Raw genomic sequence first — 16,932 nt, 5'->3', positions numbered from 1 at the left:
GTTTTGTAAGTTTGTTTTTGTAAAAACAATATGCCAATGTATTTTAGATGTTTCCTTCCTCCTTCGTCTGCTATGTGTTTTACGTTGTTGTTGTTGTTGTTGTGGTCTTCAGTCCTGAGACTGGTTTGATGCAGCTCTCCATGCTACTCTATCCTGTGCAAGCTTCTTCATCTCCCAGTACCTACTGCAACCTACATCCTTCTGAATCTGCTTAGTGTATTCATCTCTTGGTCTCCCTCTACGATTTTTACCCTCCACGCTGCCCTCCAATGCTAAATTTGTGATCCCTTTATGCCTCAAAACATGTCCTACCAACCGATCCCTTCTTCTAGTCGTGCCACAAACTTATCTTCTCCCCAATCCTATTCCATACCTCCTCATTAGTTACGTGATCTACCCACCTTATCTTCAGCATTCTTCTGTAGCACCACATTTCGAAAGCTTCTATTCTCTTCTTGTCCAAACTGGTTATCGTCCATGTTTCACTTCCATACATGGCTACACTCCATACAAATACTTTCAGAAACGACTTCCTGACACTTAAATCTATACCCGATGTTAACAAATTTCTCTTCTTCAGAAACGCTTTCCTTGCCATTGCCAGTCTACATTTTATATCCTTTCTACTTCGACCATCATCAGTTATTTTACTCCCTAAATAGCAAAACTCCTTAACTACTTTAAGTGTCTCATTTCCTAATCTAATCCTCTCAGCATCACCCGATTTAATTTGACTACATTCCATTATCCTAGTTTTGCTTTTGTTGATGTTCATCTTATATCCTCCTTTCAAGACACTGTCCATTCCGTTCAACTGCTCTTCCAAGTCCTTTGCTGTCTCTGACAGAATTACAATGTCTTCGGCGAACCTCAAAGTTTTTATTTCTTCTCCATGGATTTTAATACCTACTCCGAATTTTTCTTTTGTTTCCTTTACTGCTTGCTCAATATACAGATTGAATAACATCGGGGATAGGCTACAACCCTGTCTCACTCCTTTCCCAACCACTGCTTCCCTTTCATGCCCCTCGACTCTTATAACTGCCATCTGGTTTCTGTACAAATTGTAAATAGCCTTTCGCTCCCTGTATTTTACCCCAGCCACCTTCAGAATTTGAAAGAGAGTGTTCCAGTTAACGTTGTTAAAAGCTTTCTCTAAGTCTACAAATGCTAGAAACGTAGGTTTGCCTTTTCTTAATCTTTCTACTAAGATTAGTATTAGTATTGCCTCACGTGTTCCAACATTTCTACGGAATCCAAACTGATCTTCCCCGAGGTCCGCTTCTACCAGTTTTTCCATTCGTCTGTAAAGAATTCGCGTTAGTATTTTGCAGCTGTGATTTATTTAACTGATAGTTCGGTGTTTTACGTACATTTTAAATTTGAATTACTTCATGATTAACAAATGCACAAGAGTTATTTAGTGTTAATATCTCGCAAAACCAGTAATATTAAGTCTTCACGTGACACAAGTCACATAGAGGGCGTTCCCAGCCCTGTCACACCGAGGTCTGCTGAACAAGTGCATGTAAACAGCGGCCTCAGTTTATGTGATCGCTCTAAGCTTGTTGACACCTGTGCCTACCAATTTAAATTGTATATTACAGGTATGTTCCTACCAACTGTTATGTTCATATGCAGATGTAGTTGTGATTTTCTGTCTTATACTCTCTGTTCGTTATGTGAAAATTTTTAACTTCTAACACTGAGGATGGTCACTAAGTGACCGAAAATCGATTTTGCGGTTAATAAAACAAAAAAATACGACCAATGCTGTCTCTCCTGCCAAGTATATCCACTATCTGGTCTTGGTGCACAGGACACTCTATGGAGTCGCCAATCAATAACCTTTCACTTATATGAGGAACTTCATTATTGATGTTTCAAGTTGTCTTAGATCTTTTGATTTAATGTCCAACTTACTGCTTTCTCTTCTTAAAAATTTAAGTCACATCCTAGATACTGAAAATGGGACAGCTGCTCTATTACTGCGCTGCTGGTGATTTTATTAGTCCTTATAGGGTATTTTCCTAAAAGGGCTATTGTTTTTGTTTTTATTGTTCATACCTTCTGGTTATAATTTAGGGTTATACTGTTTAGTCTACGAACCGTTATTTTTAATTTGTCTTGACTGTCCAGTATGGTTACCGGTCGTCGTCAAAAAGGATTTTATATAAAAATTTGGCACACGCGCTCCTTATACCTTGAAATATTTCCATCCTTCATCAGTTCCCTCAACTGGTCGTCGAAGTATGTTGTACACTATACGTGATATATTACAATCCCATTACTCCATGGTTTATCTCTATTTTTGGTGTCAGCTCTTTGTCCTTATCTATTCCTATCTTGATCGAAGAAATTTCTTTTATTCTGTTAATATGTTCCTCAGCTGCGGACGATCGATTGATCAAATGATTCGTATTCTTATGAGGTTCATTTCAAAATTTCTGCACACTGCACATGCGCGACCGTTAAAGTCGCGTGATCAAGTTGAAATTGAATTCAGTTGTGAGCGAGACTTGAGGCGCGATGGTCGTATTTGTGTTTGCAGGTTCACGTGCTGTGTCGGGAGTGATTCATTTTCTGAAATGAAAGCTGAAACCGAGTCACGTCGGATTACGCGTAGTGACCAGCATTCCTACATCAAAAAGCCGGCCTGAGTGGCCGAGCGGTTCTAGGCGCTTCAGTCTGGAACCGCGCGACCGCTACGGTCGCAGGTTCGAATCCTGCCTCGGGCATGGATGTGTGTGTCGTCCTTCGGTTAGTTAAGTTTAAGTAGCTCAAAGTTTTAGGGGACTGGTTACCTCAGATGTTGAGTCCCATAGTGCTCAGAGCCATTTTTTACCTACACCAAAATCGAATTCCTACGTAGGAAGAACCCAACGGAAATTTACACCGCTTTGAGAGAGGTGTGAGGGAGTAGTGTAGTGGATCGCAGCACAGTATCACGGTTGTCTAAACGTTTCCGTTAACGTCGAAGAAGAGGAAAGCCGTCAACTGCAACAGATTCAATGTACAGAATCATAAATGAAAAAGATTAGAAAAGTTGCTGCCAGATGGGTTGGGCATGATCTGAGTGAAGAGTAGAAAGCAGAGTGCAAGAGAATTGCGGAAGAATTGCTTCCACGTTACCGAACAGAAGGAGAACAGTTTCTCAAAAGGATTGCTGCACTCGCTGAAACGTGGAAAAGAGATTATGAGCCAGAATTGTAGTTTCAGTCGTCACAATGGAAAAGTTCCGACTGTACACGTGAGGCAAAAACTTCGGTGCCAACAATCAAAGGTGAAACTAACGATGATCTTTGCGTATGAAATAAATGGTGTCATAGGTACAAACAGAGCGCCACAGGGGACGTTTCAACAGGCGCCTACTACAAACTGTTTTTGCAAAATATTTGCGCCCGAAAATTCGTCGCACAAGGCCTGACATGCTTGCACATGCTGTCCTCATTTTGTACGATAATGCAAGATGGTAATTGCTCTTCCAGTGAGAGCAACGCTCGACAAATATGGATGGGAAATACGTCCACACCATACAGTCCCGATATGAGCCCACCAGACTTTGATTTGTTTCCCAAATTGAAAGAACAGCTCCGGGGAAAACGTTTTGATACAACTGATGAAGCCTGCAGTGAGGTGAGTAGTCAGACAGCTCGACAATGAAGGTGCCCTATCCGGAATACAGAAGTTGTGAAGAGACGTTGGGAAATTGTCTCAAGCAAGAATGGAGGCTATATTGAAGGCCTGTAAATGTATTTTGTAAAATTAACTATTTTCTTTAGTTCTATCTAACAGTATGCAGAACTTTTGAAATGAAATGATCGTATGGCATTGTTGGCCTGGAGGCCCCATCCGGGGAAGTTCAGCCGCCGTATTGCAAGTCCTCCTTAGTTGACGCCACTTCGGCGACTTGGGAGTCAATGATGATGAAAGACTAGGGTTACCAGATTTCGGAATGCTAAAAAGAGGACATTTTCCATATTTTAGGATGAAAAAAGAGGACACTTTCTGTTTCTTAAATTTATAAGGTCGGGCAGGGTGGCCGAGCGGTTCTAGGCGCTTCAGTCTGGAACCGCGCGACCGCTACGGTCGCAGGTTCGAATCCTGCCACGGGCATGGATGTGTGTGATGTCCTTAGGTTAGTTAGGTTTAAGTAGTTCTAAGTTCTAGGGGACTGATGACCTCAGATGTTAAGTCCCATAGTGCTCAGAGCCATTTGAACCATTTTTATTGCATAAGAAAAAAAATAAAAACATTACAAACATCTCACACACCTACGGATTTTTCATTTGACTGAATATTTTTTAAAAGTTCCTTTTCTTGACACAAATATTTAAAAAAGTTCTTGCAATTCAAATTTCTAAAATTAAATTTCACCATTGCCATCCCCTTTACAGTGTCAGTAGTGAGTCTATTTCTCTCCTTTGTCCACTGTGCCTCTATTAAGGAGAACAACCTCTCCACACAAGCATTATGGGCTGGCAACGCGAAGAAGAGTTGTGCAATTTTAATTAACTCGCTAAACTGTTCCTCACTGCTACACGACTCAATATACTTGCACCACTATGGCTATGTGGCTATGAATTTTTTTAAACTGGGACAACTGATCAAGACACTTTTCATCGTGAATTTTAATGTATTTATTCAACAAAAATTTGATTGATTCTTCCACGTAGGACCACGATATATCTGAAAATTCATTTAAAACAAGAAAATTCACAAAATGGTTCCGTCCACATATTCAGGTACTCCAAACATCCTTCATAGAGGGTACCAACATGGCACTTAAAATCCTTCACCGTCAAAGCATAACCATCATTTTCCATTTGAAACAATCTTTCTTTCACACTCAAAGATATAAAATTTTCATCTTTTCTGTGCTGAAGAACACCACGAAGGGAATACAGTACATTCATGACATCGATAAGGGAGTTTTCTTCCTTTTCTAAGATACTAATGTAATTATGAAAAATGCCAACTAAGGATTGGATATGCCATAGATTAGCTCATTGATAGGGTCCATAAAAAATTCTTTAGGACTGTTGGAGGTTTGTTTCGTGACAGAAAGAAGGATTTCAGAGCGGGAAACATCTCTGTAAGTCTCTGAATGGCTGGAAATAGTGACAGCCATCGAGTCTTGCTATGGTCAAGAAGTTGTTGGTACTCTATTTCAACAAAATCACAAAATTTCTTTAGTGACTCCACACGGACGGTGTATATCGTAAAATGATCATATATTAATACTTGTAAGTCAATTTCAAGGAGGTCAGTTCCGTGCTGAATGCAGTTATTAAGAACATGAGAAGGACATCCCACTCCAACCAATACCTTGTTAAGTACCCTCTTTAGATCAGTAAACACATTATTTCCGTCACCTCTTTTAATGCCACCAAACACTGTGTTGCAATTATCAGCACCAAACGCCACACATTTGTCCTTAATTTTAAACTTGTTAAGCGTATCAGTGATATATGTTGAAATAGTTTCTGCCGTTTCATTTGGTCTACTTTCTATATTTAGAAGTTTAATTTGCAGTCCTCCATTCCTGTGATCAAAGTAATGAACTTCAATGGGGATCATTTTAATATTCTCATGGTTGCTAGCATCTGTCGAGACACCAACAAAAGGAATGCACTCCAGATCTTTCATGATGCATTCCAGTGAATGAGGTGCTAGAACTGAATCCATTATTGTTTCAGTTTTCGTACGTCCACACGAGATTTTTGATGATATGGACGAGTCATGGAAAACTTCTCTCAACAGTCCGCTGGTACAGTCCATAGATTTGTAACTGCTGTGGTGAAACACAGTATGACACTTCATATGTTTTTCTGTTTTCATGTGCACTTCCAGATCGCTGGTGCCGTGATCTGCTATAGATACACAGGTCCATGGCAACAAACCATACATTCTGCATCCCATTCAACTCTTCCAGGACGAAGGCTCAGATATTCTCGGAGTTTATCCGTAAATGCACACTTCCTCTTTGGCATGATGAGAAATTATCTTAAACAAAAGTTAAACAAAGAATGATCAAAACGTGTTGTTCAGCTTAACTATGACAAAGTCTTCACTTACAAAACTTAGCTATAATTCTGTACCTTAAGCTATATTTTGAAATTCGCGAAACTTATCCAATATGGAAAGTAAAGATGCAGCTGGATGATCAACAAGTTCGCTAAAAACACGTGTGTCACACAAAAACAAACAGCACGTAGACAATCACAGCTGTGCTTTGACCATAGATACTACCTATGGTCGAAGGTAAAAGATACATAATGTGTATGCAATACAAATCGATATTTTTGATTTTGTGAGCGTAACAGATCGAATTTAAGCTAATAAGAAACGATGCAATTCAATGACCGTAGTAAAAAGTACATAAATTGTTGGCGATACGACATGAAAACAAAAATCAAAAGATCTTCATCCCCAAAACCAAAAAATGCGGACGTTAACAGAAATCGCAAAAATGTATGCGGACGCTACATTTCACGTCGAAACTGAGGACATGTCCGCGTAAATGCGGACGTCCGGTAACCCTATGAAAGACACACAACACCCAGTTTCCTTCCGGGAATCGAACCCGGACCCCATGCATGGGAAGCGGTAACGCTGCCGCTACGCTACAGAGGCTGTCAACTTTTGAAACGTCGACATAAAAGTTTTCTGGGTTTGGTACCGCGTCGTAATGTAAACACTACTGCTGCTGCTGGAGAAAAACCAACGTTTAGACCCAGAGGAAGGCCGCTGCAATCGTGGCCGAAACGTTGGTTTTTCTCCAGCAGCAGTAGTTTTTACATTATGACGCGGTACCAAACCCAGAAAGCTTTTATGTCGACTGACTCTGGCTGCGGAAGCCTACGCAATAACTTTTGAAATGATCCTCGTATTTTGGACCTTTTGTACAAACGTCGACACACTTTCATCAGGTGTCTGGGGAAACCTCTTTTTTCATTAGTGACCAGAGTTCTTTTCCGTGGATGCGGTCAGATGCCTTTCCTTACTGATTGCATAATAGTAAAGAAAAATCTAGCTTCAAGGGTGATAGGGAGCGAGGTGGTGCAGTGGTTAGCACATTGGACTCGCATTCGGGAGGACGACGGTTCAAACCCGCATCGGGCGATGCAGATTTTGTTCTTTCGTAATTTCCCTAAACCGTTCCAGGCAAACGTCGGGATGGTTGCTTTGAAAGGGGACTGCCGACTTCCTTCCGTATCCTTGATGCAATCCGAGCTTGTGCTCCAACTCTAATGACCTCGATGTCGGCGGGACGGTAAACCCATTCTTCCTTCCTTTTTTCCTTCTTCCAAAGGTGATGGACATACAAGTATGTAGGGGGAGAAAAGAGAGTACGGACCAATATGCTGCAAAATCGAATATCCAGCTGTGGGAAAGATGGAAGAAACAGAACAAGAGGAAAACTGAAAGAAACTCAAATAGAATCTCCAAGGAGCATCTCCTGCAAGTAGCAGAGTGTAAGGAAATACATCAGTGCAGGTTAACTTAGCTACTGTAACAAATGCCTTCAAGCGAAGATCTAACTGAAGAAGGGACAAACACTTTGCAAGAGTTTACTGTAAATCTCTCTGTGCTGTTGAGGAAGAAATGACGAAATTTCCGACAGGTCTTTCTGTTTTTCGACTGATAAATAGCGTCATTGTGTGTATAGTGCTTCAAGGCGCGTGTGAATCGTCTGGCGTTCGGCGCAGTGAGCGCAAGCTGCCTGCCACACTTTCGGACTCAAAACACGATTGATTTGACCAGCTACTCGACACCCCGTAGGTTTACAAAACCACAGACCGACACTTCCAATGGTTGCCACTGACGGCGCTCAGTGCAGATTCAGATGAAGTTTAATTACCAATAAATAAAATCCCAAAAATTCGTAAACAAAAGGAATGAAACAATAATATTTCCTGGTTAATCCGAAAATGTTCAAGGTAACAGCATCTGTTTTACACCGGAACGCCGACACAGCGAGCGCACAATGCAGTCACATAGAGCTGTATGATGATATTTACGAGACGTGATTTTTAAGTAAGTACCGTCTTAAAATTAAAAAAAGACGTGCTAAGATATCGCAATAATTTTATTTTTACGCGAAAGCCTGTACCTTATACCACTTTCCTACATAATTTCCGTCAATATTGAGGCACTTGCCATTACGTTGTACCAGTTTTTCAATACCCTCCCCACTGAAGTCTGCCGCCTGACTTGTTAACCACTGGATCATCACTGTTTCGACATCGTCATCGCCTTGAAGACGCTGACCGCCCAGGTGTTTCTTCAAGATGAAACATGGGTGGCCTACGTCACACTAGAATCAAAGCAACAGTCCATGGAATGGTGGCTTTCAGATTCACCCAGAAAAGTGAAGTTTAAGCAAACAATTTCCGCCCGGAAAATCACGTGCACAGTTTTTTGGGACAGAAAAGGAGTATTGCTTGTGGAATTTCTCGCTCGTAATGAGGCAATCAACGAAGCAGCTTACTGTAAGACATTGCACAATCTGCGCCGTTCAATTCAGAACAAAAGACGTGGCAAGTTGAGCAAGGGCATCGTTTTGCTGCAAGACAATGTCCGTCCGCATGTGGCGAATCAGACCAAAGATCTCATCACATCTTTTCGATGGGAAACTCTAGATCATCCTCTGTACAGCCCCGATCTTGCGCCCAGTGAGTACCATCTGTTCCTGCACTTGAAGAAACACCTGGGGGGTCCAGCGTCTTCATGACGATGTCGAAACAGTGGTGATGCAGTGGTTAACAAGTCAGGCGGCAGACTTCTATGAGGAGGGTATTCAAAAACTGGTACAAGGTTATGATTAGTGCCTCAATATTGACGGAAATTACGTAGAAAGTAGAATAAGGTACAGTCATTCGTGTAAAAATAGAATTATTGAGATATCTTAGCACGTCTTTTTTTAATTTCAAAACGGTACTTACTAAAAAAATACGCCTCATATTTACAACGAAGGGTCGCCTCACCACACGGTTGTGGCACGGAAAAGTATTATATTCGTTGAAGTTAATTATTAATTTATTGTTTTTATGTATATAGACTGAAGTGCCGAGTGAAAATTTGTACCAAGGACAGGAATCGAACCCGGATGTCCTCTGTTCGTGTAGTAAGGAAGAATTTAAAGCAGAAGACAATGTGGATGAAGGAGGGAGGCGTCACAGGGTAATACACGCAGCTGTCTGAACGGCTGTGCCAGGGTGGCTTAATGAGTAACGCAGCTCACTACCAAACAGGAGACCTGGGTTCGATTCCCGACATTGATACAAATTTTCACTCGTCATTTCAGTCTATCTGGATCAAATCATATCTGTTTGAGACCTATAAAGTCCCTTAAATTGAGTCATTTCATTTGTATTAATTCATTGATTCAAAAATAGTAAGATTAACAGATCAAGGGAATCTTAGGAAAATTCACCATGTTCTATATAATGGAATTACTTTACATGCTATTACGAACAGGAAGAAATTACACATTGTACACCGACTGCACTGAATAAGTGCTGGAGGCAGCTGAGTGCTACTCTACAAAGCAATGACTTTTCAAAGTCTGAGGAGCTCGCATATGCAATAATGCTGGTGAAGATCGACTCACGATCCTAATACAAGAAATACTCTACAGGGCTATTACAAATGATTGAAGCGATTTCATAAATTCACTGTAGCTCCATTCATTGACATATGGTCACGACACACTACAGATACGTAGAAAAACTCATAAAGTTTTGTTCGGCTGAAGCCGCACTTCAGGTTTCTGCCGCCAGAGCGCTCGAGAGCGCAGTGAGACAAAATGGCGACAGGAGCTGAGAAAGTGTATGTCGTGCTTGAAATGCACTCACATCAGTCAGTCATAACAGTGCAACGACACTTCAGGACGAAGTTCAACAAAGATCCGCCAACGGCTAACTCCATTCGGCGATGGTATGCGCAATTTAAAGCTTCTGGATGCCTCTGTAAGGGGAAATCAACGGGTCGGCCTGCAGTGAGCGAAGAAACGGTTGAACGCGTGCGGGCAAGTTTCACGCGTAGCCCTCGGAAGTCGACGAATAAAGCAAGCAGGGAGCTAAACGTACCACAGCCGACGGTTTGGAAAATCTTACGGAAAAGGCTGAAGCAGAAGCCTTACCGTTTACAATTGCTACAAGCCCTGACACCCGATGACAAAGTCAAACGCTTTGAATTTTCGGCGCGGTTGCAACAGCTCATGGAAGAGGATGCGTTCAATGCGAAACTTGTTGTCAGTGATGAAGCAACATTTTTTCTTAATGGTGAAGTAAACAGACACAATGTGCGAATCTGGGCGGTAGAGAATCCTCACGCATTCCTGCAGCAAATTCGCAATTCACTAAAAGTTAACGTGTTTTGTGCAATCTCACGGCTTAAAGTTTACCGCCCCTTTTTCTTCTGCGAAAAAAACATTACAGGACACGTGTATCTGGACATGCTTGAAAATTGGCTCATGCCACAACTGGAGACCGACAGCCCCGACTTCATCTTTCAACAGGATGGTGCTCCACCGCACTTCCATCATGATGTTCGGCATTTCTTAAACAGGAGATTGGAAAACCGATGGATCGGTCGTGGTGGAGATCACGATCAGCAATTCATGCCACGGCCTCCACGCTCTCCCGACTTAACCCCATGCGATTTCTTTCTGTGGGGTTACGTGAACTTCGAACTCATTGATGGGGACATGCTGCGCCGAGTGTGGGAGGAACTTGATTATCGGCTTGATGTCTGCCGAATGACTAAAGGGGCACATATCGAACATTTGTGGATGCCTAAAAAAACTTTTTGAGTTTTGTATGTGTGTGCAAAGCATTGTGAAAATATCTCTAATATTAAAGTTATTGTAGGACTGTGAAATCGCTTCAATCATTTGTAATAACCCTGTATAAAGAGGGAAACTCACATCGTGAAATGAAACTATGCGCTACCTATGCAGGGAAGGAATCCCGAGTTTTGCCACCGCGACAGCCGAAAATTTCTTCTCACAGTCAACAATGCAGAGGAAACCCGTAGAATTTTCCCCAAAAGCGCTTACTGTATTTCCGTAAACTGAGTAGCAGTTGATACTGGGTGGGCTTTCATCCCGATTGTCTGAAAATTCCCCTGAACGCAAAGTGCAGCTCTTTCCCACGCTGCGTACGGTAATATGACGGCGGCGCTTTCTCTGCGTATGCTTCTAGGAAAGACCGAGGGCGTTTCTGGCTACCCCCCAGGGATCACTTGTCTTTCTTGCAGTTCTGAGAAAGAGGCTTGTGGCACCCTGGCTTGAAGAGCACCATTACCTGAGTCAGCCTGCTCAGGCGGCTCTCGTGCCGCTGAAGGAATTCAGGAAAACGTCCCGAAAATCCGCTCCTCGGCCACCCAACGTCCTAAGTTTGCAACTGGTCTTTCTCATCACTCTCCAGCAACGACAAATTTAACGATCTCAATACTCCAAACTTCACAAGCCCTGTCGCTCCATCTGGTAAATTTCGGATAATACAACATCAATAACCAGGTTTATTGTCACTTTTCAGACATGTAGCTAACGAGTGACGTCACATTGTTTCGAATACTTCGATATTTCTCCATTCTTCTGTTTCAGAATAACAATTTTTATGTACCTATTTTAGACGGATGAGTATGAGACACTTTGATCACGCTGCATTTGGTTATCTCACACAGTTGCACTGACAATAACGTTTCAGCACCATTTTTAAAATCGAAGTTGTTTGCTTTGAACTTACATGGAAGGGGTTCATAGCTTTACCTGGCTCTTGTGTAATCGTAGAACAAATCTTTCCTCATTTCTATATAACTAAAAAATCTCTGTCGCAGCTCAAAAAACGTGAGTGTTCTCTCTTCAAACCATCCACTCGGAATTCCGGATGGAAACACTGCTTGGCGCAAAGGCCATGCAACACCTGGTAATGAATGTCTAAAACATTTTCTCCATCATTTGACACTTGGAACAACTCTAGGAACATTCAACAGAGACCCACAAACATAACAGCACTAACACCCGTTTTGTGGAGAAATGACACTAAGGAAGTTTCCCACTTCCATTCTTCAGTTAGTAACCTACGAAGTACTAGAAACCTTAATATAACTGAAAAAGACACAGAAGATTAAACATAACTGGTAATGAAATATGAAAAAACTACTACTAAGGTTCGCCGGCCGGAGTGGCCGTGCGGTTCTAGGCGCTACAGTCTGGAACCGGGCTACCGCTACAGTCGCAGGTTCGAATCCTGCCCCGGGCATGGATGTGTGTGATGTCCTTAGGTTAGTTAGGTTTAATTAGTTCTAAGCTCTAGGCGACTCATGACCTCAGAAGTTAAGTCGCATAGTGCTCAGAGCCAGAGCCATTACCAAGGTTTATATCGAAATGAGTTCAAAAATGAGTAGAAAACATCAATAGAGAATAAAGAGACAGAGACCCAAGAATACTATCAGAATTAAGAAGTGCATTAAAAGAAACAAAAACCAGGAAAAAAGCCCCACTTGTTGGGTGTCCCTTTGAGGAATGTCGTGCCAAATTCTGTTCAATTGGCGCGTTGCATCTTTAAAATCCCCATTTGGTTCTGCTCATAATGGTCCAAACGTTCTCAGTTTGGAGAGATCCGGCGACGTAGTTGTCCAACATAGGGTTTGGCAAGCACAGAGAAAAACAGTAGAATATCTCGCCCTCTGCAGGCGGGCACTATCTTGCTGAAATGAAAGCCCAGGATGGCTTGTCATGAAGGGCAAAGAAACGGGGCGTAGAATATCGTCGACATACCGCTCTGCTGTAAGGGTGCCGCAGATGACAACCAAATGGGTCCTGTTATGAAAAGAAATGGTAGGTTCGTACCCCACCACTGTCTGGAGTATCTCCATACACGTCTTCGACCTGGAATCTCATTGACTGGAGCCGAATTGCCTTCAATGATGAGCGCACTGTACCCCGTTGAGCTGCGAAGACATATCTGGAGACCTCCCAGGCGGCAGTGCGATACCAATCTGACTGTCGCCCATCATACGGCCCACCCGACAACCAGGAGTGATGGTCTGAAATGTTATTTCCCATAGCAGGATACCTGTGGTTGTCATCCGAGTCACCCTTAAGCATACGTCAATGATGTCCTATGTCCCGTTTTGTTACCCATCATGGCAAGCCATCCTTGGCTTACGTTTCAGCGAGATGCCCGCTCGCACATGGCAAGAGTTTCTACTGCCTACCTTCATTCTTGCCAAACCCTACCTTGGCCACCAACAAGGTTGCCGGATCTCTCCCCAACTGAGAACGTCGGGAACATTATCGACAGGACCGTCAAACCATCCTGTGATCTGGCGATCTAACTCTCCAATTGTACATAATTTGGCTTGATATCCCTCAAGTGGACATCCAACAACTCTATCAATCAATACCAAGCCGAATAACTGCTTGCATAAGGGCCAGAGGTGGACCAATGTGTTATTGACTTGCTCATCTGGTGACGCTCTTTCTATTGAGTAAATCATCCAGTTTTTCTGAAATTCCAATCATCCGTGTATGTGTACATGTACATCACATCTACCGATTTCCGTCCCATTCGGATAATTCCTTCGCGGTTCATCGTTTTATTGTCTTAGAGTCTTTTTTCAGGGCTGGCTTTTTTGCTCTCCGTGTAAATCGACGGATGACAGAAATAAACGTTTAGGGATGGGCTTGAAAGTCAGAGTGGAAGGACATCGATGATAAAATTTACTGATGACAACGAGGTGCGCTGTGAAACTGAAGAAGAGTGGACTGAACAGTCTACTGAGTAGAATAGACGAAAGTAGGCTAAAGTATTAAGCATCAGTAGCAGAAACTTAGCATAAAAATTGGGGACCAAACTGTAGTTGACGTGAAGGAAAACAACTATACTCGAAGCAAAATAACCTATGATGGAGGAAGCAAGGAGGATGCAGAAGGAGATAAGCACAAGCAAAGAGAGTAGAGAGTATATTCGCCAAAAGACGTGTTCTAGTGTTAAACACAGATCTTAACTTGACAAAGAAATAGATTTCCCTGTGGCCTTCAAGATGAGATTTCGATGTTGAAAAGATTTCTCCTCCAGTACAGATTCAGACGCATTAGTACTATATTTTTTCTAATCTGTAACATGCTAACTAGATGCTGCTGTCGGGGTAGCGCCAGCGATCTATACAAGGTGAGAGTTTTTCCGGTATGTGCACTCCATGCGAATGTGGAGCAACGCACGGAGAACGTTTATCAATTATTCTATCCTCGGATGCACATGTCCGATGTGTTCATATCATATCAGTTGCGAGTCTTAGATTGATCCCAAAAATCGGGTAGTCAAGGTTATTGACGTCATACGGCCTTCCACTTTCACCTGCGATGTTAGGTTCTGTTCACGTATGCGAGTAAACAACACTACTTCTATCTGCCTCCATAGCTCAGGTGACTGCTAGCATTTGGCCGACAAGGGGAGGGGAGTTGGTGGCATAAGGTTCCTGCTCACCAGTCGTAGCCCCAGTACCTTGGAAACAATGGTCGTGACTGACCTGTATGTGTGTTTCTTAGTCTGCAGTCCGCTGTACAACTTGTCGTGGTGTAGGCAGAAAAGCAGAGAGGTTTAGCCGTATCGATGGACAGGTTGTTCGTCAGCGATTTACCGTTAAATTGGCCACGAGTCCTTTGTTCTCACGCTAGTTTTCCTCCACCAGTTTTCAAAGCAGGATCACTGCTCAATGTTTGTTGTCCAGCATTCTACAGGTGATAATAAGTAAGTACAGATGTGTTTTGGTAGACACTTTTCGTGTTTTGGCCACAGATACTGGCATCTTTTGTAAGAGAACTATGATTGTGCTTGAGTTCTTGGATGTTAATGCGAAATTATGGTGCTCATTTCGGGAGCCATATCACGTGTGCACGAATATCTGCGATTTCTTTAGGAAATACTTTGCTACCACGTGCAGTGATCGTATAAAGTCTCTTTTGAACGATTAATGAGTTTATCGCCAATGTAGCCAGTAAACTCAAGAGAATTCAAGTGATAATTTTTTGTTTAACATGATACTAACTTTCTCATTTTTACCGATTTTTGGGAACTTGGGAGTTAACGCCTTTATTCAGCCATCTTCTCACATGGACGAGTGGTTGGGATTAAGTCTTGTGCTTTTGGATCTGTGGCAAATGTTTGAGCCTTCAGTACCAGTTTAACCCATGTGTGGATTTACCAATTAAAGTGTACCTTCGTAGTGGAATATACAAGTTCTTCTTGTTCACTTCACTGCCGTGTATGTCCACATGCTTCTCAGGTTGTCCGTGAGTTCATATTCTCGTTAATTATTGAACAATACTCAGTTTTCTGCATCGAATTTTCTTAATTTTCAGTTTAATGTACTTCTGTTCTGTTTAACATATCTGTGATTGCTGCGTACGCAGTACTCTTTTTAGATACTGTTTGCACTGGAGAATATCATTTGCTATGCTTATTTCATGAACAGTCGAACATCTGATTATTTCCTTTTATGTACCGACTCCTTGCGAAACAATGTTCATTTTCCAAACCTTGCTAATATAGTACGGTACTGTGAACATTCGTACATACGAAGAAGGGTATAGTTTCTCTGAATTAATGTAATATTTTCTTATTTTATCACGAGTGGGGAACATGGTTCTTGTCTGAGTGTGTTTTGTGTTTCCCAAGATCTGCTTTTTCCTGTTAACGAAACTATTTGCCGGAAAATTTAAGAAATCCAGATCTTCTATCTTAGAAGTCTTCACGATGTTATGATTGAGGCCATGATCTCTTCTCTTATAGTAAATAAACAAACACCGTACGGATACGAACTTCTTATTACCAACACTGGTTTGAGTCGGCACTGCAGATCATCTTCACGTCAGGCTCTGCCAGATCTGCAGATGTACTGCAGAGTAGATAAGAACAAGTTGTTGGTAATAAAAAGTTGGTATCGGTGTGGTAGTTTGTTTATTACTTCGGCGGATACTTATCTAAATTCCTCATTCATAAGATTGCATTACCCTTTGCCTAAATTATTGACTGAATGGCGTCCCCTTGACATGCTGAATATTTATTCTTGGTAAGCATACCGTTTTATTTGTAGAACCCATCATCAAGTATGAACTTCTCACATGACAATCCCAAACAAGGTAGGTTTTAATAAACCTTTCACAAAAATGTTCAAATGTGTGTGAAATCTTATGGGACTTAACTGCTAAGGTCATCAGTCCCTAAGCTTACACACTACTTAACCTAAATTACCCTAAGGACAAAGACACACATCCATGCCCGAGGAAGGACTCGAACCTCTGCCAGGACCAGCCGCACAGTCCATGACTGCAGCGCCTTAGACGGCCTTTTTTTCCGTCGGTAATCGTGTTTGGTCGTTGCGGACATCACATGACATCCGTTAAAGTTCGTTTGTTGATCCTTCCACTCAGTTTTTTTATTACAGAGGCCAACCGCCTCTCTGACCGAACACGTTGAGCTACCGTGCCGGCATATGTTTATTATAATTTTCATAAAGTGCCATATTGGCAGAAATAACAACCTATTACAAGTTTTGAAACAATTTTCCTGAAGTATGCAATTCTAAAAATTTTCGCAGCCGGTAGGACTCGAACCTACGCTCCCAGAGGGAATCTGATTTCTAGTCAGACGCCTTAACCACTCGGCCACGGCTGCGGACCGCCTGCTGGTGCAATACCGCACGACACATCTTTTGCAAATCAATACCTATTTGAGTTAACTTCTTCATTCTCCTTGGTGCTATTCGAAAGGAGAAGGCTATGTGCTGGGACCGAGTTTCACCCTCTCCCTTCTCTGATCATCATTCTACAACACAAATGTAACGGTACACTATACTCACATCCAATACACTCGATTGCGCTCTACAGATACACACGACACAACTCTCACATATCCG

General features: G+C 42.1%; 1 non-coding gene across 1 annotated transcript; it reads right to left on the bottom strand.

The window, feature by feature from the left end:
- Positions 1–16,609: 16,609 nt before the first annotated feature.
- Trnas-aga lies at positions 16,610–16,691 on the bottom strand. The gene has a single exon. It is a non-coding gene; the product is annotated as a tRNA-Ser (tRNA).
- Between the last annotated feature and the right edge of the window lie 241 nt (positions 16,692–16,932).

The sequence above is a fragment of the Schistocerca piceifrons genome, chromosome 3 (genome assembly GCF_021461385.2).
Source record: "Schistocerca piceifrons isolate TAMUIC-IGC-003096 chromosome 3, iqSchPice1.1, whole genome shotgun sequence".
NCBI lineage: Eukaryota > Metazoa > Arthropoda > Insecta > Orthoptera > Acrididae > Schistocerca > Schistocerca piceifrons.
The sequence above is the reverse complement of the archived record's forward strand: the minus strand, read 5'-3'. Positions and strand labels throughout refer to the sequence as shown.